We start from the raw sequence: 21,014 nt of genomic DNA, 5'->3' as shown, positions 1-21,014 counted from the left end.
TTCCTCCCAGCAATATATACAGTTTCAAGTCGTTCTGCATCCCTGCCGACCAGACAAAGCTTTTCGCAAGCATCAGCACCTTAATTACCTCAAACCTGCAGTAATCATGTTCATTACGTCATCGGCAATACGTGGCTGTATCTTTAAACTTCTCACTCTCTAAGCGGGGGCTCAGAAATATGTACTGCTTGGTTGTTTCCACAGTGCATATATGTCTTTATAAAATAGTAATATAAAAGTGCCTTAATGATCTCATTTGGTTTAAGAAATTACAGCAAGGCAGAGTTAGCCCTTTAACAAAATAGAAATAGACAAAGAATAGAACAGTGCACGCTCAGTGTTAGAAGGGATCTTAAAAGCCTTCCCTCCAGCCCCACCCCTGTCCCCACCCCCATGGGATGCTTGAATCCATCTTACTGTGTTCCTGGCAAGGGGCCATCCAGGTTCCGCTGTAATCAGTTCTCTCTCAGGTATCTCTCTCTCCACTCCCCTCCCCACCCCCAGAGCAATCAGGAGTCTGACTGTCACCAAAAGACACGGTCAGCAGAAATTGTGTGCCCTGTGGACAGTCACCCTTGCTGCACGGTTCTTCAGCTCATTGGTCTCCTTTGGGGAACAGGTGCCGACATGATTCCAATACCTTTTTTTTTTTTTTTTTCACCTTCAGGATCCCTCTTCCAATCTACTGGTGAGAATGAAGCCCCATGAAGGGGGCCTGGTTTAGGGGGGCAGAGCCTTTGGCATCCTTGATGTTCTACCTCTTGTTTGTCCCAACGCCCCAGTCCAATCCCTGTTTTTATCTGATGTCTCTCCAAATATTTGAAAGCAGCTCTCACGGCTCCTAAGGGACTCGCCTCTCATCCTGACTAAACATCACCGGTTCTCTCGACCATCCTCACACACTGGGATTTTGAGTGTCCCATCCCTCCCTCTCCTGTCAGTCAGTGGATCTGGCCGGGTCTGATATCTTCCCAGACCAGGGAGCTCAGCACTGAGCCCAGAGCTCAGTGGGTCCAGTGAACATGGAGGAGGTTCTGATCCAGAGCCTTCACTTTTAATTCAGTTGAAGGTCACATTCAGTTTTTTAAGAGGTCTCTGGTGCTTCCCACTGAATTTACCAGCAGCTACAGTCTGTGTGGCTGACTAATTACTCATATCTTCCCCAATCTGTATCTGCAGAATCAAACTCTGGGGGACTCAAGAGAGGGACCATACATGTTCTCATTATAGATTTACTCATTGCCCCATTTCCTAGGGCTTTGGGTGACGCTGATGTTAAAATCAACTTTGTGTCACCTCCACATTGGATAAGCAGGTCTACAATACCTTTGTTCAGCAATGAATATTTGTTGAGCAGCTACTATGTTCTGTGCACCCAGTGAGGCACTGGAAATACAAAGATGAATTGAACAGGGCCACTCTCTAGAGGTGCTTACGGTCCAGTAGATGACCACGTTGTATAATACCGTGAAAGTTTCCCGTAGGACCCCATCAGCCTAGTCATCAGAACACCAGGCCTCCTGTCTTCAACCAGCCACTGATACATCTGCTTGTACCAGCACCCAGCCCAGATGCTTCCATTTCCCCAAGTGGCTGGCATGAGAAAGCTTGGAGAACATCTAGAAATCTGGATACACTATGTCTGTACATCACTGCTGAGTTAGGGGTCAGAGCATTCAGAGGGACCAGGACATCAGTCTGCTATGAATGATATTTAGTAAGTGGCCAGCCCACACTCTCACCACACCCCTCTGTCCTCATCCCATTTTCCCTAATCTCAAAACATTACATAAACTTTTTCACATGGTTGTAAAGATTACTGAAGAGACAAAAGAGTATGCAGTGGGTAATAAGCTCCTGGAGTGGTCCAGCTTACATCAACAGGTAAATAATAGGTGTGTGAGTAATGAATGAAATTGTACTTTGGGTCTAACCCTTATTCCAAAGTAGTAAATCTCATAATGCAATGTGGGCAGTGTCTAAGAGACTGATGGAAATTTGGGCCTGGAGCTGGACTTTTTGAGAGGTTCTGCTTGGGCCGTGGAGACTGGCAGTCTAGGTGCTACCTGACTTTTTGCAGGAAGAGGGGAGGAGAGAAGAGGCCCAGTGCCTTAGCACTGACTTTCAGAGGCCTGGACCTGGCTCCCTCACAGAAGGCAAACGACTGCCTTGGGCAGTCACATTCCAAGTGGGAGAAAGGTGAACCCTTTAGGTGTGCTTTTTTTTTTTTTTTTTTAGCTTATTGAATTATTTTATTTTATTGGAGTATAGTTGATTTACAATGTTGTGTTAGTTTCAGGTGTACAGCAAAGTGATTCAGTTATACATATACATATATTCATTGTTTTTCAGATTCTTTACCCATATAGATTATTACAGAATATTGAGTAGAGTTCCCTGTGCTATACAGTAGGTCCTTGTTGGTTATCTATTTTATATATAGTAGTGTGTGTATGCTAATCCCAAGCTCCTAATTTACCCCTCCCCCCAACGTGTCCCCCTTTGGTAAACGTTAAGTTTGTTTTTGAAGTCTGTGAGTCTTAAATAAGTTCGTCTGTGTCATTTTTAAAATCAGATTCCACATATAAGTGATATCATATATTTGCTCTTTATGATTTATTTCACTTAGCATGATAATCTCTAGTTGCATCCCTGTTGCTGCAAATGGCATTATTTCATTCTTTTTCATGGCTGAGTAATATTCCATTGTATATGTGTACCACATCTTCTTTATCCATTCCTCTGTCGATGGACATTTAGGGTTCTTCCACGTCCTAGCTATTGTAAGTAGTGCTGCGATGAACACTGGGGTGCCTGTATCTTTTCAAAGTATTGTTTTCTCTGGATATATGCCCAGGATGGGATTGCTGTAGGTGTGCATTTTTAACAGCCATTTAATTGTACCCATGCAGCAGTTGTAGTTCTCTGGTCTGGGTTTTGTTCCCATTTCAATTCCCTGGTCCCCATGCCCTCACCTCTGATCTGTTTACAAGAAATCAAGATGGAACCATAGATGTGAGGGTGGTTTCTGTAGCTGACAGCTCTGATCCCGAGGAGCAAACCTTTGGAAAAGAGTCGTTTCCTCAGGAAATTCTTCTTTGGCCTCCTCCCCCAGAAAACCCGTGGCATCTCAACCCCTGCTCTAGAAAGGTTTCCTACGGTGCCCAGGAAACACGCTCCTTACCCAGAAAGTGACAATTGCCCGTCGGTTTAAAGAACAACGTTTGCACCGTGTATGGTTTATTTTTTTTCTTCGTTTCCACTGGAAGAAACCCCTACCGGGGAGGGCAGGGGGAAGGGCGCTGCATCTGATTTCTCTTCGGCCAAGGCTGGGGGAACTCTTTTCGTTGTTGTTTACTTACTTCTCCCAGCGGTTTTTGTTCAGCCCCGGGGGAAGCTGCGCTGCGGCTCCTCAGATGTTATTTATCTTTTCCTGCGAGGGACTTGTGACAGTCCAGGGTGTTGTGTATCCTGTGAGATTGTTTATCGCCCAGCCCATGCGGTGGCCGGAGCTGCCTTCTCGCCAGCACTTCACGTCCCCAAACCCGGGGCTACGTGAGCGGGCGAAGGGAGGGGAGGTTACGTTTGGGCGCTGGGATGAACCCGCGTCCTCTGGAGCCCGGAGCAACGTGTCCTCAGGCAGAGGCTCTGACCCCGGGGCGCCCAGGTGAAATTAACCAGACAGCCGCGTGTCTGCAAGTCACCGCCGCGCCCTCCAGCCGGGGGCCTGGCGGGGGCCACCCAGAGGCGCAGCGCCCCGGAGCCGGGCCAGGCGGGCGCGCGCGCGCGCGGGGAGCTCGCTGACCCGAGTCGCCAGTGGGTCAGCCCTGCCCAATGGCTCAACTCTCGAGGGACATTGTCGTACGTGAGAGGCTGCCCTCTCAGCCTCGCCGGCCCCCTTCGCCACTGGGTTTGCTCCGTGTAGAATCACCCTCGGCTCAGGTCACGGGAGGAACGAGGTTGGCACCGGGTGGAGTCGAGGATTGGGAACTTTCGGTTCTGCTTGAGACCCAGGCCGGTGGAAGGTTTGAAATGCGCCCGTAGGGTGGCTTTGGGCGGATTCTTGCCTTTTCCTTTCTCCTTTCCATTTCCATCCTTTTCTCTTCCGTTTTCTTTTTCTTTCTTGTTCCCCTGGGCGCCTTGGAGGGCTAGGTCTCTCTTGCCATCGTTGGGAGCGCGCCGCGGACGCGAAGGCAGGACAGAAAGGGGCAGCGCCCGTCTCTAGCAGCCTGACCATCCTTATACCGCACACACGCGCACACACACACACATGCACACTCACACTTACGGGGAAAGATCAAACGCGCACGGCAGCCCGAAGTCTGTTTTCTCAGGCGTCCCTCCGCCATCACCACATTGTTAGCGGGACAATGGGCTCCTGTGTCAGTCCTGTTGGCACCAGTTTTGTACGATGCAGGAAACAGCATTTCCTCTCGGCGCTGGAAAATTAACTTGGATCGTGCTTTTCCCTTTTTATGGAGAATCCGCACACACCCCGGGAAACCCGAGCTCCCGGAGAGGGGAAGGAGCGGCAGCAGTAGACATCCCACAGCCCCGCCCGGGTCCGTCCCCTTCCCGCTCCAGCTCCGGGTCACCACCAAAGGAGGAAACTCCCGGCGCTGAACAATGAGATGGGGCTGGATGTCTCAACAGTGACCCTCCCGCTGGGGCTATCGGGGACCCGCGGTGCCAAGGCTCGCTGCCCTCCTGCGCCCCTTCTGTTTGGAAGGGGAAATTGGCAGAAGGGGACCCCGGCTCTGGAGGTACCGGCAGTCTGCTCCAAGCTGTGCAAGCTTGGGCAATGGGACGAGTTGCCTAGGTGGTCCCCAAATGCACAAAACGGAACAACTGTTCGGTCCACAAAAGTCTCGTAAACATTATCGTAGTCCACTTAGTATTTCATCTCACTTTGCCCTGCATCCTGTATTGTTCCTTGGAGTAGCACTCGATTGCAAAACCAAGGAGGCGGTGTGCGGTGGGGTGTGTGTGTGGGAGTCTCCTTCGCCTGCATTTATCACTATAAATGTCACTAACCATGCAGACATTTGTGACTCTCTTTGCTACCCCTGCTGCCACCGCCTCCCACTGTTCATATTTGTAGACTGGGGATACTAACAGCTGGCTACCGGACGTACCCATAGGATCTACATGTGTACGTAGTTCACATGCTATTTTCTACACGGCATGCTTGTGTATGCACACGCGTAGAACACGTATTACAATGTGCATTTTAGTAACTGCAGTACCACTACCATCTGGCTGTCCTCTACCCTGCTCTTGGTGATCCTCTGTAGAGAAGAAAATGGAAACCATCTCAAATCCGTGACGGGTATACCTCTGCCTCTCGTTAATCTTCTTTTGTAGCAAACTCTTCTAACATTTGATGTGAATTTAATTTTTGAACATGGTATTCCTCATCGAACTTTAAACTCTCAATTTTTAAAAATAGACTTTATTTTTTAAGTCAGGTTTAGCTTCACAGCAAAATTGAGCAGAACGTACAGGGTTTCCCATACACCCCCTCCCCCCATGCGGTACAGACTCCGCCCCCCGCCAACCAGAGTGGTACCTTTGTTACAGTCGATGAACTTAGATTGACACATCATAATCACCCAAAGTCCACGGCTTACGTTACGGTTCACTTGTGGTGGTGTACCGTCAATGGGTCTGGATCAATGTATAACCACATGTATCTACCATGATAGTATCATGCAGAGTGGTTTTACCACCCTAAAAATCCTCTGTGGTCCATCTATTCACCCCTCGAACCCCTCACTTTTTGAGTTTATCATCATGCCTAATTGATGTTAAGATCAAAATAGAGACTGTGGAGAAAGCGCTTTGAGGACTTTCTAGCCTATGGGAGCAGGATATGAATAAGAGTTATTGGAATTATTGATCTATTGGTGGCCCTGCCTTCTAACCCTTCAGGTTTCAATCTGCCCTTTTCCTGATCGCCCATGTCCATCCCTCCCTCCTCGTCCAGCTGTAAGAGTTAATGGTCTGTAAAACAATACTTAAATATTTAAATCTTCTAGGGAAGCACTAAAAGGAACCCTTGGGACTCTTTGTAATGTGAAAATCATCCCCTAATTGCTTTGCTTTCCTAGTCACTTCAGTTCTTACTGTCCTCTGAGGTGAGCCAGGGCTGAAAGCCAAGGCTGCTTAATGCTTCTTGAATGAATGAATGCTTGACTGTACATTCTATTTTTCATTTACATGTTATTTTATTTATAAGTTTAGAAAAGCGATTATAGCTTGCGGTCTACAGGAATCAATTTGGGGAGAAATAGACGGGGTGATCCCTAAAATGCGTTCATCCTAAATGCTCAACAAACACTCTTTAATAATGAAGTTGGCTTGCTCCTATGGTTAGCCAAGAGTGGGGGAGACTTAGGGCAGCACAGTGTGCAAAAAGCCCTGTGGTGCTGTGAGTTCACTTCTCAGGAGGGTCCTCGCGGCTTTTGCAGAATGCTTACTGCCCCCGAGAGCCTCATTGCTGTGGCTTTTTGATAGAGTGTGTGCCGCCCTGAGTCGACCCTATTGTGGTTCTTTTTCTTTTTATTTGTGTGATCCCATTAGCCTGTGAGCCCCTCAAAGGATCATCCTGATTCTGCAGATCTATCACTGTTTCTTCACCTAGAATCACGTCAATAAATGGCTGACCATGACAATGAGACTAAGACAGTGACCCGTGTAAAACGAATGCAGAGGTCAAAAGTCATCGTGTAGCAAATTAAATGATGTCTAATGCCCTCCAGTGGCAGTTGTCCAATGGCATTCCATGGATGTGCTTCAAGGGACCAGTGGGGAAGGGAAGTTTCTAGGGACACTTCTCCTAGAGTGCTTTTATATTTGAGGTCCTACTGCTCAGGACAATTTTGCAAACATCCCCCTTAGAAGAATGACAGCAGCAGACAAAGGCAGATTGCCATCCCAGATCTATTAATGGAGGAAACATTTAAGGTTGAACTTTCCCCATCACCAACCCTGAAAAAACCTTTCGGAATATGCTCTATATTCTACGAACCAGAAAGAACATTTTTCAGAAGAGAAATGCTCAGAACGTGGAGAGAATGAGGAAGGTTTTAATCCTCTATCCTCTTCGATAGAAATAGTTTCCTGGGCCAGCAGCTCTGATTTCTCAGGTTCCACTGGTCCACACGCTGTTGGGCTGTGGGCGTTTCCACCTTACTCTTTTGCTGTCGGCAGAAAGCAGGTGGCTCCCCCCCCCCCCCCCGTCTTCTCAGAATTAGCCCGAATTTAAGCTAAACGAGTCGGGCTGGTTGAGTTGCGGATCGTCTTTAATAACCTCCAGCTGGGAGGATTTCAGGGCTCCGTGAGCTGGCAAATGCAGAATGGTTGCGTCTCTTGTCTTCCAATGGGCTGTTCATGTTGGCTTAACTCCTGTAGGTAACTATAGATGAATCTTTTCTTTTCTTCGTGGATTACTGAAACATATCAGTCGAGCTGTTCCTTGGCTCCTCTAAACTGAGTCTATGTGAAAGAAATTCATTCAGGGAGTTAACACAAGCCCTCTCTTGCTTTGTGAAGCATCCTGCCTCGGCCTTCCACTTCCCACTCTATTCCTGGGCTTTGGATCTGGTCCTTCCTAACCTGGTTTCCTGCCTGTGTCTAGGACGGTTGCCAGGTCCCTTTTCCCCAACTCGGGTCCCGAGGCTGGGACCTGGTCGAGAGCCCCTTGCCTACTCCTTCCTATGAAATATGTCCACTCCGATTTCCCCCTGTGGTGCTCTGCCCACATATCCAGGCATCCTTTTCCTTCATCCTGGGCTCCTTCCTTTATTGCTGATTAATTTCCTAGACTTGGACTGAAGATTACTATAACCTGTGGACGCCCCTCTCACATGACCATCCGTGGCAGGGTCGACTCTCCCGGCCTCTGCACCCCTCCTTGGAGTAGGGCTTTCCTCCTCTTCACTTGCTTCAGTTTATTGCAAGTATCTGACTGCACCCAGTGACAGCTGAAAACCTTTCTGAAAGGAGGCAGGTGTAAACTTTTAAAATATTAATAGAGAGTCATCGTTATGACATCTGAAAAAAACAGAAACGTGAATCACAGCAAGATTTGAAATACCCAGTGATGTTTACAATCACCTTGCAGGTTTCGGTCTGCAAGGCGAGATTCCAGGTCTTTTTGTTTTCTCCTGGATATTCTGCTCACATCTTCAGCAAGCTGCCACCTGGCGAGCAGTGGTGACTTAGATTTTCCAGTGGTTAGATTCGTCTGCCATAAGAGTCAGTGAATCCAAGGGCATAGCATGGCTTGAATGAATTACGCATCTAAAAGCAGATGCCTTTAATATAGAAACTGTTGGTGTAGTAAGCATTCTTTTAAAATCTTCAACATGAATCTTAAAGATTCATGATCTTTAAGGTCATATGATGACCTCCTGTTGGCAATAAGCTTTCGTTTCTAAATGTCTCCACCCTGTCCTAAGTAGTTTGGGATCTAGAAGTTAATTTAAACTTATTGTATTCCTTATAGCATGATTTAACTAAATAAAACTTCTGGATAAAACATGGTAATAAATGAAATTCAGTGAGTCACCAATCTTCAGCTGCGTTCAGACCCTGGTCTTATGTGTATACTTGAGTTGAAAACACCTTTTAACGCACCTGTAACCTTTCAGCACTGCCCACCTCCTACCAGCCTCTTCCCTTGTGTTAACTCCCAGTTATAATAACAGCAAGGCTGTTCTCCCCTAGGATAGATGGAACCTTTTCTATAAAAATGCCTCCTCTGCTTCTCCCTCTTGCCGCCTTTGTCTTCCTCCCAAAAGCTCTGAATGAAGAAAGAGAAAGGATGAAATGGCACGTGCAGTATGGCCACCACGGTTGTCTTCTTTCTAATCAAAAGAAGAATTTAGGGCTTCCCTGGTGGCGCAGTGGTTAAGAATCCGCCTGCCGGGCTTCCCTGGTGGCGCAGTGGTTGAGAATCTGCCTGCTAATGCAGGGGACATGGGTTTGAGCCCTGGTCTGGGAAGATCCCACATGCCGCGGAGCAACTAGGCCCGAGAGCCACAACTACTGAGCCTGCACGTCTGGAGCCTGTGCTCCGCAACAAGAGAGGCCACGACAGTGAGAGGCCCGCACACCGTGATGAACAGTGGCCCCTGCTTGCCACAACTAGAGAAAGCCCTCGCACAGAAACGAAGACCCAACACAGCCAAAAAATAAAAATAAATAAATTAAAAGAAGGCTCAACATTTAAAAAAAAAAAAAGAATCCGCCTGCCAATGTAGGGGACACAGGTTCGAGCCCTGGTCCGGAAAGATCCCACATGCTGCAGAGCAACTAAGCCCGTGCACCACAACTACTGAGCCTGTGCTCTAGAGCCTGTGAGCCACAACTACTGAGCCCACATGCCACAACTACTGAAGCCCACGCACCTAGAGCCTGTGCTCCGCAACAAGAGAAGCCACAGCAATGAGAGGCCTGCGCACTGCAAGGAAGAGTAGCCCCTGCTCGCCGCAACTAGAAAAAAGAAAGCCCGCCTGCAGCAACAAAGATCCAACGCAGCCAAAAATAACTAAATTAATTAATTAATTTAAAAAAAAAGAAGAATTTACACAGGGAACTATATTCAATATCCTGTGATAAACCATAATGGAAAAGAACATGAAAAAGAATATATATATGTATTACTGAGTCACTTTGTTTTACAGCAGAAATTAACACAGCATTGTAAATCAATTATACTTCAATAAAATTTTTTTTAAAAGAAGAAGAATTTACATTTTGGCCACCTTTCTTAAGCAGGCTCTTTGCCAAGTTAAGAACTTTGAAGCCAAAGTTCACATTCAGGCATCCGATATGCCGACGCACCCCTCTGCTCGCATGCATGCATGCTCGCTCACACACACACATACACACACACACACATGCATGCATACCTGCCACCCAGCCTAGGGCAAACCAATCCACAGGCTTGACTGAGCCAACAAGACACAGTCTTTTGACAGTTTAAATCATGAAGAGTTGCAGGCAGAGAAGATTGACAAATGAGTCATGTCAGTGGGGAAACCCCGCTGAGCGTGTCCAGCGGGCTGAGCATGTCCAGAGGGCTGAGTACATCCAGCGGGCTGAATCTGGTGCAAAGCACCTCAATGCCTCTCCCATACTATTGCCCCAAAAGGTAAGCAGTTTCATCCCTGTTTTACAAATGAGGAAACTGAGGCTCAGCACAGTTTTGTCCCTTGCCAGGATCACACATGTCTTCCCTTCAGAGGTAGCCAGCTTCCTCACTCCCTGGTGGGCAAGAGAGGAAGATCCAGGCTCCCCTTGCTGAAGCCAGCTTTTCTTGGGCCCCACGAGATCTCAACTCCTACCACCCTCACTTCCTTTGCCCCCCTTTTTTTAACACGATCAAGTCATTTTGATCTCAAGAGCGTCTGAAGCCTGCTTTGCATCTCAGGAACTAAGTATTCTTTTACATTCTCCTAATTTTATAGGTGAAAACGTTAAGTGAATTTAGGAAAGGACCTTATGAAAGGAAAGAGGTTCAGAAAAGAAAATTCCTGAGATAAACGCGAAGGTAACTGTTGCGAACACAATGGAATTGGTATGAAAAAGACCATGAATCAGGATTACTTGTGTGTCACAGTACATGTGCTCTACACACAGTGCAGCTCTGTCTGTGGTGGGATTGTTTTCCTTAAATTGCTAAATTAATCATCACTTTGAGGTTAATGTTTTTCCTCTCTTCAGTTGTGAGACTTCCCACGTATGCCCTCTAATTGTTTTTTTAAACACATAATGGCATTTCGTGACTTTTAATTGTAGTAGTAATTGTAGTAATATCTAGTTGTACTTCTTTGGCAGACACTGGGAAATATTGAACAAAATTAGCCCGCAGAGTTCTGTGGGTGCTAAAAATAGTGAAGAGTCAAGTTTGCAATACTTAAAAGTTAGTGAATCAAGAAGACGAAAGTTCACTTTTTTTTACAAAAGTTCACTTTTAAAAAATAAGTTTAAAAATTTTAATAGGTTAAAAAATTTTGATAGGTTTAAAATTTTTTTAATAAGCTTTATTTTCTTAGAGCAGTTTTAGGGTCGTGGCAAAATTGAGTGGAAATGATAGAGTTCCCACTACCCTACCCTGCCCCCACACTATGAGCATCCCCCGCCAGGTGGTACATTTGTTACAACTGATGAACCTACACTGACACGTCATCGTCACCCAAGTCCATAGTTTACATTAGGGTTCATTCTTTTTTTTTTTTATAACTTTATTTATTTATTTATTTTTAACTTTGGCTGCGTTGGGTCTTCGTTGCTGCGTGCAGGCTCTCTCTAGTTGCAGAGAGTGGGGGCTCCTCTTGTTGCGGAGCACAGGCTCTAGGCGCACGCGGGCTTTAGTTGTGGCATGTGGGCTCAGTAGCTGTGAGCTCGTGGGCTGCAGAGCGCAGGCTCCATAGCTGTGGCGCCTGGGCTTAGCTGCTCCGCAGCATGTGGGATCTTCCCGGACCAGGGCTTGAACCCGTGTCCCCTGCATTGGCAGGCAGATTCTTAACCACTGTGCCACCAGGGAAGTCCCAAGGGTTCATTCTTGATGTTGTGCATTCTATGGGTTTAGACAGATGGATAAGGACATGTAGCTACCATCGTAGTATCACACACAGTAGTTTCACTGCCCCTAGAATTCTCTGTTCTCCACTCTTCATTGCTCCCTCCCCATAAGGCCTGGCAACCACTGATCTCTTTACTGTCTCCATAGTTTTGCCTTTTCCAGAATGTCATAGTTGGAGCCATGCAGTACGTAGCCTTTTCACATTGGCTTCTTTCACTTAGTAAATGTTCGTTTTTTTAAACCAGCGAAAGAATCTCTTCCTATCAAGCTCCTGTCTATGTATTTTGCTTCCAAAGCTTGTTCTGATTGCTTTCTTCTGCCCTCCGATGGCTGGACGCATATACCTACCTCACTCTTAGTGTCCCTGGGACGTTACCTCAAGAGCATTGAAATGACACAGCTTTCTATCTTTAATTACATAAAGTTTGATGGGACATTCATAATTAAAACACACTCTTGCCTACACACCAAAAAAGGATAACATGGATCCACTAAGGGGGCATTTGGGAGGTATGTCTGGGGGCCAGGGTACAGCAGACTTACTATTGCCGTTCAAGAATGATGAGTAATTTGTAAAAATAGTTAGTTCTACCTGAAATGCAGATAGAACCCGTGTTGAAAAATGCTGCCTATGCTCTCTAGGTTCATTTAGTTAGAAAGTATTTCATTTACCTGTTATACCCCGCAGAAAACTACTACATTTTTATTGTCTTAGATCTCGGCCTCAAAGATTTGAAAGCAATTCTCCACCACGACAACTAGTGGCCAAAACCCCAGGTTACCTTAGGACTTCATGATTTAGTAGGATTGCAAAGCTGTCAAGGGGTCCAGGGCCTCTTTGTCCAAGGAGCTGGATGGACCCTTCAAACAGGGGTTCCCAGACACACAGGTGGTGGAGCTCCTGACTGTCATGTAGTTCTTAGGGAACACCGTGAAAAACATGCTAAATTAAACAATAAGTTCAATAATGATGATGGTGATGGTAGTCATAGTTAACATTTATTGAGGGCTTACTATATGTCACTCATGGTTCTACTTGTTTTGAAGTTTATCCCATATAATTCCCCCAGTGAGGTAATACTGCTCTACTATGATTATCCCCATTTACAGAGGAGGAAACTGAGGCTCAGAGAGGTTAAGGAATTTGCATCAGGCAGAGGCAGATGTGGTTTTGTGGGCCGGATGTATATGCCGTTTTAGAGGCCCCCTTTAAGAAAAGGAATACAAACACATGAAAATAAATTGGGATAGGCCCTTGGGTGAGCGGTCCAGAAGCTTAAGCTTCCCATACGATTGGCCTCTGGCCCAAGACCACCAACCAGGAAGGGAGAGAACCAGAGTGGAATCGAGGCAGCCTGGCACCAAAGACCAGGACTTTACCTCTATGAACACGTAATGTTAGGTTAAAGTTTCATGCCATCTCAGACTAGCTTATTATGTAGCTAGGTGCAAAGAGGTGTCAAAGTTATGAGAAAGAGTTGATATAAAATTTTTAAGTAGAGAGAAAGTTTCTATTAACTTGGTATTTTCTGCAAATTTCTGCTCAAAATCTCATCTAATTCCTGAGCGCCAGAGTTTCACAAAAACATAGTTTATAAATCTTGACCTAAATGATTCAAGAGAAAACACATCCTGTTTCTTTTTTAATGTCCAGATTTCTATATAATCCAAGTTTTTAGGATTATACTCATACATTGAAAAATATTTTTAAATTCCCCAAATGTTATCATTTTCTATGTAGTGTGTAATCCTAAAATATATAGTAATTTGGACATCTAAAATATTATTTAAATTTAATGCCAATTTAAATTGAACACCAAGTTCAATAAAGAGTGTTATGGGGGTAATAAAAAGAAGGGAGAGAGAAATGGAATTGGGAAGATTTTTAAAGTGAATAGTATGTATATAGATGTTCACTGTATTATTCTTTTTACCCTTTTTTAAAAATTGAGATGTAATTGATGTATAACATTGTATTAGTTTCAGTTGTACAACATAGTCATTGTATTAGTTTCAGTTGTACAACATAGTGATTCGATGTTTGTATATACTGTGAAATGATCTCCACCCTAAGTCTAGTTAACATCCATCACCACACATAGTTACAAAAATTTTTTTTCTTGTGATGAGACATTTTAGGATCTATTCTGTTAACAACTTTCAAATAGGCAGTACAGTATTATTAGCTATAGTCACCATGCTGTACACTACATCCCCATGACTTATTTATCATATAACTGGAAGTTTGTACCCTTTGATCCCCTTTACCCATTTCTGGCAACCACCAATCTGTTCTCTGTATCTAACGAGCTTGGTTTTTGTTTTTTAGATTCTACATATAAGTGAGGTCCTACAGTATTTGTCTTTCTCTGACTAATTTCACTTAGCATAATGCCCTCAGGGTCCATCCATGCTGTCACAAATGGCATGGTTTCGTTTTTTATGGTTGAGTAATATTCCACGTAGTATATATACCATATTATCTTTATCCATTCATGTATCAATGGACACTTACGTTGTTCCCATATCTTGGCTATTACAAATCATGCTGCAATGCACATGGGGTGTGCAGATATCTTTTTTTTTTTTTTTTTTTTTTTTTTTTTGCGGTACGCGGGCCTCTCACTGTTGTGTCCTCTCCCGTTGCGGAGCACAGGCTCTGGACGCGCAGGCTCAGCGGCCATGGCTCACGGGCCCAGCCGCTCCGCGGCACGTGGGATCTTCCCGGACCGGAGCACGAACCCGCGTCCCCTGCATCGGCAGGCGGACTCTCAACCACTGTGCCGCCAGGGAAGCCCTGCAGATATCTTTTCAAATTAGCATTTTTGCTTTCTTTGAATAAATACCCAGAAGTGGGAATTGCTGGATCATATGGTAGTTCTATTTTTAATTTTTTGAGGATGGTATTGTCTGCATTTGGGCACTTGAATTCTTACGTGAGACCAAAGCAGGAGAGATGTATTTTGTTCAAAATTTAAATTTTCATGACGTATTATCTGATGTAACTTATCTGGTCAGTTTGTTTGGACAAACTCAGCTTTATTTGACATGACTTTATTTGACTCCTAGGATAGATGAGATCTTGGTATTCTGTACAAGTTGATGTAATACCCTAATGTACTTCAGGATATCCTGGGCAAAAAATGAAAGAGGTATTCGCAAAGGCCCGTAAGGGGCTGGGGAAGGAAAGTGAGGACTGTCTGCATTGGACCTGCAAGTGGACAGGGACCAGGTATCTTCATTGGACCTGAAAGTGGACAGGGACCAGGTATCTTCAGGGTTCATGAGTTGTCAGCTGTAGGTTCATTTGGGTAGCAGACCTGATGTGTATTTGAGGTCAAAATCCTACCATGTGTTAAAAAAAACTACCATGTTAATAAAAGTATTCATCTGCTTGAAAAGACAAAAGACCTACAAAAAAGAAAAAAGTAGACTCAGTTTTCTTTCCCTGTAAATTATGCCTGTAGAGTTCTTGGTTTGGTGTCAAGCACGTAAATGGTTGTTTTCATTGTTATCCCTAACATCCTTCGCTATCATATTTGAAAATATGATAGCATATTTGAAAATATGCCTATACAACCGTTCAGAGCAAGGCATCCCATATGTTTACTACCAATGCAGAGTATTGATGTTTTATGGGACGGGCAGACCTATCTGTGGGATGGGCTGGATTGAGCTGGGCTCCCTCTGCTGCTTTTCTCATTAAGAACCAGGCCCTGAAAAGTTTGTGCTGGGAGAGTTGGTGATGTGCAGATATACACTGCTGGTTCCCGAAAGCCGTGTGTCCTCCCCTCCCATCACGTGGTCCTTTTTGATATCTCATGTTCCCCTTCAAGATAACACTTCATAGTTTTTGTAGTTTGATTTGGGATTAAAATGTTGAGAGTGGGATTACTTTGAGTTGCTCAGTGGTGTATAGTCTAAGAGAAATAGCCCTCCAGGCTCTATGCTGCCAGACTGGCCTTGGTCATAACGTTTCAACCTTCAAGTTTCATGGTGAAAACATGATGGGAAAAGTCCATCCCACCTATTCACAGCTTTATGGGTTTGAATCATGTCCCCATCACCTTCTTTCCAGCTGGAGGCATCTCTAGTGTCTCAGCCCATCCTCAGGGCCAACAGAGCTAGCTGGTTGACTAGTTTAGTTACCCGTCTGTGCAGGGCTGGCTACATAATTTGCAGGGCCCAGTGTAAAATGAAAATGTAGAACCCCTTTCCAAAAAGTATTAAGAATTTTAGGATGGCTACAGCAGAGCATTAAACCAAGTATGGGCCCTTCCAAACATGGGGCCGTGTACAGCTGCATGATTTTGCCCTCTGAAGTGGCCCTGCTCCTATGGACTTTCCTCTGATGCTTATACCTTTGGGGGGGCTCATTAACGGAGTTATTGATGATGGTAGTTCAAGTGAAAAATCATGCTTTTCAGCAGTGATAAATCCATACTTTCTGTGTTGTTGTTGTTTTATTAATTCAAATATGTTTTCTGGTATTTTTGTCTTTCTGAGCCAATCAATGGCAATTACAAAAAATCTGAGTACATATTTTTCTATCCTTTTAATCATTTTACAGTGGAATGTTCTCTAAATTATCTCTAAGAATCCATAGCCTTTAAAATTATGGATACCAGGGCTTCCCTGGTGGCGCAGTGGTTGAGAGTCCGCCTGCCGATGCAGGGGACACGGGTTCGTGCCCCGGTCCGGGAAGATGCCACATGCCGCGGAGTGGCTGGGCCCGTGAGCCATGGCCGCTGAGCCTGCGCGTCCGGAGCCTGTGCTCCGCAACGGGAGAGGCCACAACAGTGAGAGGCCCGCGTACTGCAAAAAAAAAAAAAAAAATTATGGATACCAAAATTAGACACAATATTCAGTTATGCTATGAAGGCTGACGGGTTCAAGACAGTGGAATTGATCAATCAATATGATTGCAACATCAAAATGTCTGATTTTTCTTTTTTCGATTTGCTGATATTCTATTTAGAATTTCTGGATCTACTGTTCATAAGTGAAACCAGTTATAGCTTTAATTCTGACACTTTCCTTATTTGTTTTTGGAGTCAAGGTGATGGTAACCTTATAAAACAAATTTGATAGATTTCATACCTCTTCTCTTGATCAGTTTTATGAGATAGAGATGATCTGGTTCTTGAAGATTTATTAAAATGTACCTGGAACTAATGTGATTGTACATATTTTGGGGATGGGGGTAGGTGGGAAGGAGATGGATGGGGGGGGCATTAATTCAGGCTCTTTAATGGTTATTGATCTATTTGAGTTTCCTAATTTTTCTTCTTAAGAAGTTTTAGTTGTTTAAATTTTTAAATTAAAAATAAAGAAAAACAGGGCTTCCCTGGTGGCGCAGTGGTTGAGAGTCCACCTGCCGATGCAGGGGACACGGGTTCGTGCCCCGGTCCGGGAAGATCCCACATGCCGCGGAGCGGCTGGGCCCATGAGCCATGGCCGCTGAGCCTGCGCATCCGGAGCCTGTGCTCCGCAACGGGAGAGGCCACAACAGTGAGAGGCCCGCGTACAAAAAAAAAAAAAAAAAAGAAAAAAGAAAAACAATAATCCAAAATTCTATCACCATTTTTAATATTTTGATACACATGCTCAACCTTTTTTGAGAAAAAAGTCATCATGATAATTTGTCAAGATAATCCATGCAGAAAGCATAAAGATGAAAGTTATTTTTGAAGTCACTCCAAACCTCACCATTAAGAAATAACCATCATTAATAAGTCAACCTTTTTTCCGGACAATTTTCCTTTTTTTTTTTTTCTAAATTTATTTATTTGGCTGCGCTGAGTCTTAGTTGTGGCGTGCGAACTCTTAGTTGCAGCATGCACGTGGGATCTAGTTCCCTGACCAGGGATCCGAACCCAGGCCCCCTGCATTGGGAGCGTGGAGTCTTAACCACTGGACCACCAGGGAAGTCCCCACACACTTTTCAATGCATTACAGACAGAGGCTGGATGGATGACGAGTGGATGAATGGATATTTATAAATGCTATTTTTAGATAGATAGATAGGAATATTTATAGATACTGTAGTTTTACTTGAATTTATTCAAAGAAAAAAGAAAAGTAAAACTGAATTGCAAATGAGAGAGATTAATTTCTTTAAGTTTTCTCAAAAGTGAAGAACATAATTTTTTTTTAATTAAGGTATTCGATCCATCGTGTTTTTCAAATTACATTAAAAATTTTTTAGGTAGCGTCAATGGACCCCCTGCCATGAGAGCAGATGACAATAGTATCTTACTTCCTGCCACTTCTCTTCCCCTCCTGATTTTTGCCCCAATTCACAACATTTACATTCTACTAAGTAGCATAATTCTCAGAGTTGTTTAGTATGTATGTATGTATATATGTGTGTGTATATATATACACACTATATATATACACACACATATATATATGTCTTAAGTGGATTTAGTGTTTATCTTAAATCTTTTTACTGTGGTTTCCTCATTTTTATATTTGATTACTTTTTTTAATTGGCTGGATTTATTGTCAAGTCATATGGCTTTTCCATGAAGAGTCCTGGCATTGTGTTCCCCCAATTCTTCCATGTTTGAGAAATGTCTGCCTCTGCCTTTCTACTTCAAAAACATCCTGGCCTGGTCTAGTATCCTTTCCCATAGAACTCACCCTGTTGTCTTCTCTCAATGAGGGAGAAGTGTGTGGCCAGTCTAATTTCTCTCCCTTATAAGTAATTTGTTTTTTGGCCTGAATACCTGATAAATTCTTCCTTTATCCTTAAAGTTCAATAGTTTAATTAGAAGTTGTCTCCTTGGTATTATACTGTATTATGTTTTTCTGGAACACGATTTGTTCTTTTGATCTGCAGAGTCAGTTCTTTCACAGAATTTTTTTTTTTTTTTTTTGCGGTACGCGGGCTTCTCACTGCTGTGGCCTCTCCCGTTGCGGAGCACAGGCTCCGGACGTGCAGGCTCAGCGGCTGTGGCTCACGGGCCCAGCCGCTCCGCGGCATGTGGGATCCTCCCGGACCGGGGCACGAACCCGTGTCCCCTGAATAAGCAGGCGGACTCTCAACCACTGCACCACCAGAGAAGCCCTTTCACAGAATTTTTGTTCCATATTTTAATAAATATTCTCTTAAATTTTTAGATTCTTTACTTTAGGGACATCAATTATCTTAAGTTGGTATAACTTAATCTTTTTTCCATTTCTATTAGTGTCTCATTAGTTGCTTTCATTTCTTTGTCTTTTTCATATATATTAGTTCAAATAACTCATGACTTTCCTTTATGTCAGTAATTAGATTCTCAGTGGTATCTGTCTGTTCCTTCTGTTCCTAATTTATATGTTTATTATGTAATGATGTTGTTTGAGAGTTCCATTGGTTTCCTCATATCTGCAAACTTTTTAAATTTCATTTTGTTGTTTCAATACATTAGGATGGGCTAGGTTCTGCTACAGTAATTAGTTAACTAAAAATTCCCAGTGGCTCATCACATACAGGTTTATTTTTTTTTTCATGCAAAGTCAGCTGAGGGCTCACAGTTTTCCAGCGTAGCTCCTTTCTAAAAGATAACTCAGAGCCCAAGATATTTTCATCTTCTTTTTCCTTCCAGTTTTATTGAGATGTCATTGACATACAGCACTGTATAAGTTTAAGGTGTGCAGCACAGTGATTTGACTTACATACATCATGTAGTGATGACCATAGTTAAGTTTAGTGATTGAACGAACATCCATCATCTCATTATTGATACAACATTAAAGAAATAGAAAAAATATATCTTTTTCCTTGTGTTGAGAACTCTTAGGATTTATTCTCCAATATACTTGCATCTTGAAGCTATACCACCGGCTTCTAAGTTGCCGTGGCAGGAGAAATGACAGCATAAAAACACTCACACCTGCTGACCTGGAATTTTCTGGAATTGGCCTGAAATCGTCACACCCCACTTACATTTATTTCTAGAATCTACACTTTTTGCACAGAACTAGTCAGATGGTTAGTATTAAGCACAAGGAAGGCAAAGAAATGCAAAATGGCTATATGTGCAGGAAGGAGAAAACGACACAAGATTTGGTAAACACGTAGCATTATCTCTGCCCCATTTACCATAACATCCTTGAGCTCTTGCTTTACTGAATCCATGGGTTTTTAAAAAATCATTCTCTAGTATAAAGAGATCAGGATGAGTTTTCTTCATTCATTTGAGTTAAGTTGTCTCCAGACTTAAGTTCTTCACCAGTCTCGTGCTGGTCTGTCTGTTTCCTTCCTTCTTCCCTCTCTTCCTCTTTCTTTACTTCTTTTATTCCCTCCCTTGTTGTATATTTGCATAGTTGTCTTGCTGGGTTTTTTTTTTTTTCATCTTAAGCAATTCTGTCCAGACCTTCTATTGTCTCTGATACAATATGGGGGACTTTTTTTTTTTTTTACTTCTTTAACACTGTGTCTAAAAACAGTGTTTCTTCTCCAAATAATAGTTTGTGGTTGAGCATTTCATGTTATATTTTTAAAATAGGAATGAGGGGATGGTGGGAAGGGAAGAGTTTATCTGTGGTGCTAAGTAGGATTTGTCGGGCCGTGTGGTCCTTTGCTGTCTTGTGAGATTTTGTTAAAATGCTCATGCAGGATTCCAAAGACCCCAGGAGGATGTTCTCAGGTCTGGGAGTCCTAGTGACGTGCTCATTCGTTTGTCTATTGCTGCTACTTGTCAGACAGAAGAGCTAAAAGATGAAGACACCCACGTAGCTTGGTCCCCTCTAGTGGGTATTCGTGGCGGGTAGAGTAAGCATTCCTAGGGTCTCTGCGCCCACTGACAGGGTTTGGGTAGAGGGTGGGATGAGAAGTCTAGCCTTGCTGTGCTGCTCAGCCCTGCTCCAGAGTTTCCTGTCTCCTTGAAGCGCATTTCATGAAGCTGTGTTTCCATCCTTGCCTCTCTGCCATTAATGCAGATCTGGGGGATGGTTTTCATGATTTCTTTTCTTTAGATATTAAGCAAGGGAAATTCTTAGATACGAATCTCATCTGTCATTTTGAACCTTTAGTCCAATTTTGTGATTTTTTTCTATAGGTAACTGTCAAACTCATCTAAGTTTTCAAAGTGATGTGCATACTTTAGTTCAGAGTTTTGTTATGATTTTTTTAAAGTTCTGGACTGTATCTGTCGAGTTAGCTCTGCTGTGTGGCCCCTTTGTCCCTACTAATATGGTTTATTTTTGTTTCTTCTCTCTCTCCTTTTTTCCTTGTCATTCCTGCTAAAGAGTTATCTAGCTTTTGACTTCAAAATAATAATAACAATAGAAATTCTACAAAAGTTTAAGACACGTTCTCTATTCTTAGTGAACTTTTAACAAAGGTATGAACATTAGGAAATTAAGATTTAAATTTAATATTATTGACTAGAAGGTAAAATTGTAGTTTTAAGAATTAAGAAAGCTGGGG

The sequence above is a fragment of the Lagenorhynchus albirostris genome, chromosome 18 (genome assembly GCF_949774975.1).
Source record: "Lagenorhynchus albirostris chromosome 18, mLagAlb1.1, whole genome shotgun sequence".
NCBI lineage: Eukaryota > Metazoa > Chordata > Mammalia > Artiodactyla > Delphinidae > Lagenorhynchus > Lagenorhynchus albirostris.
Note: the sequence above shows the minus strand (reverse complement) of the source record.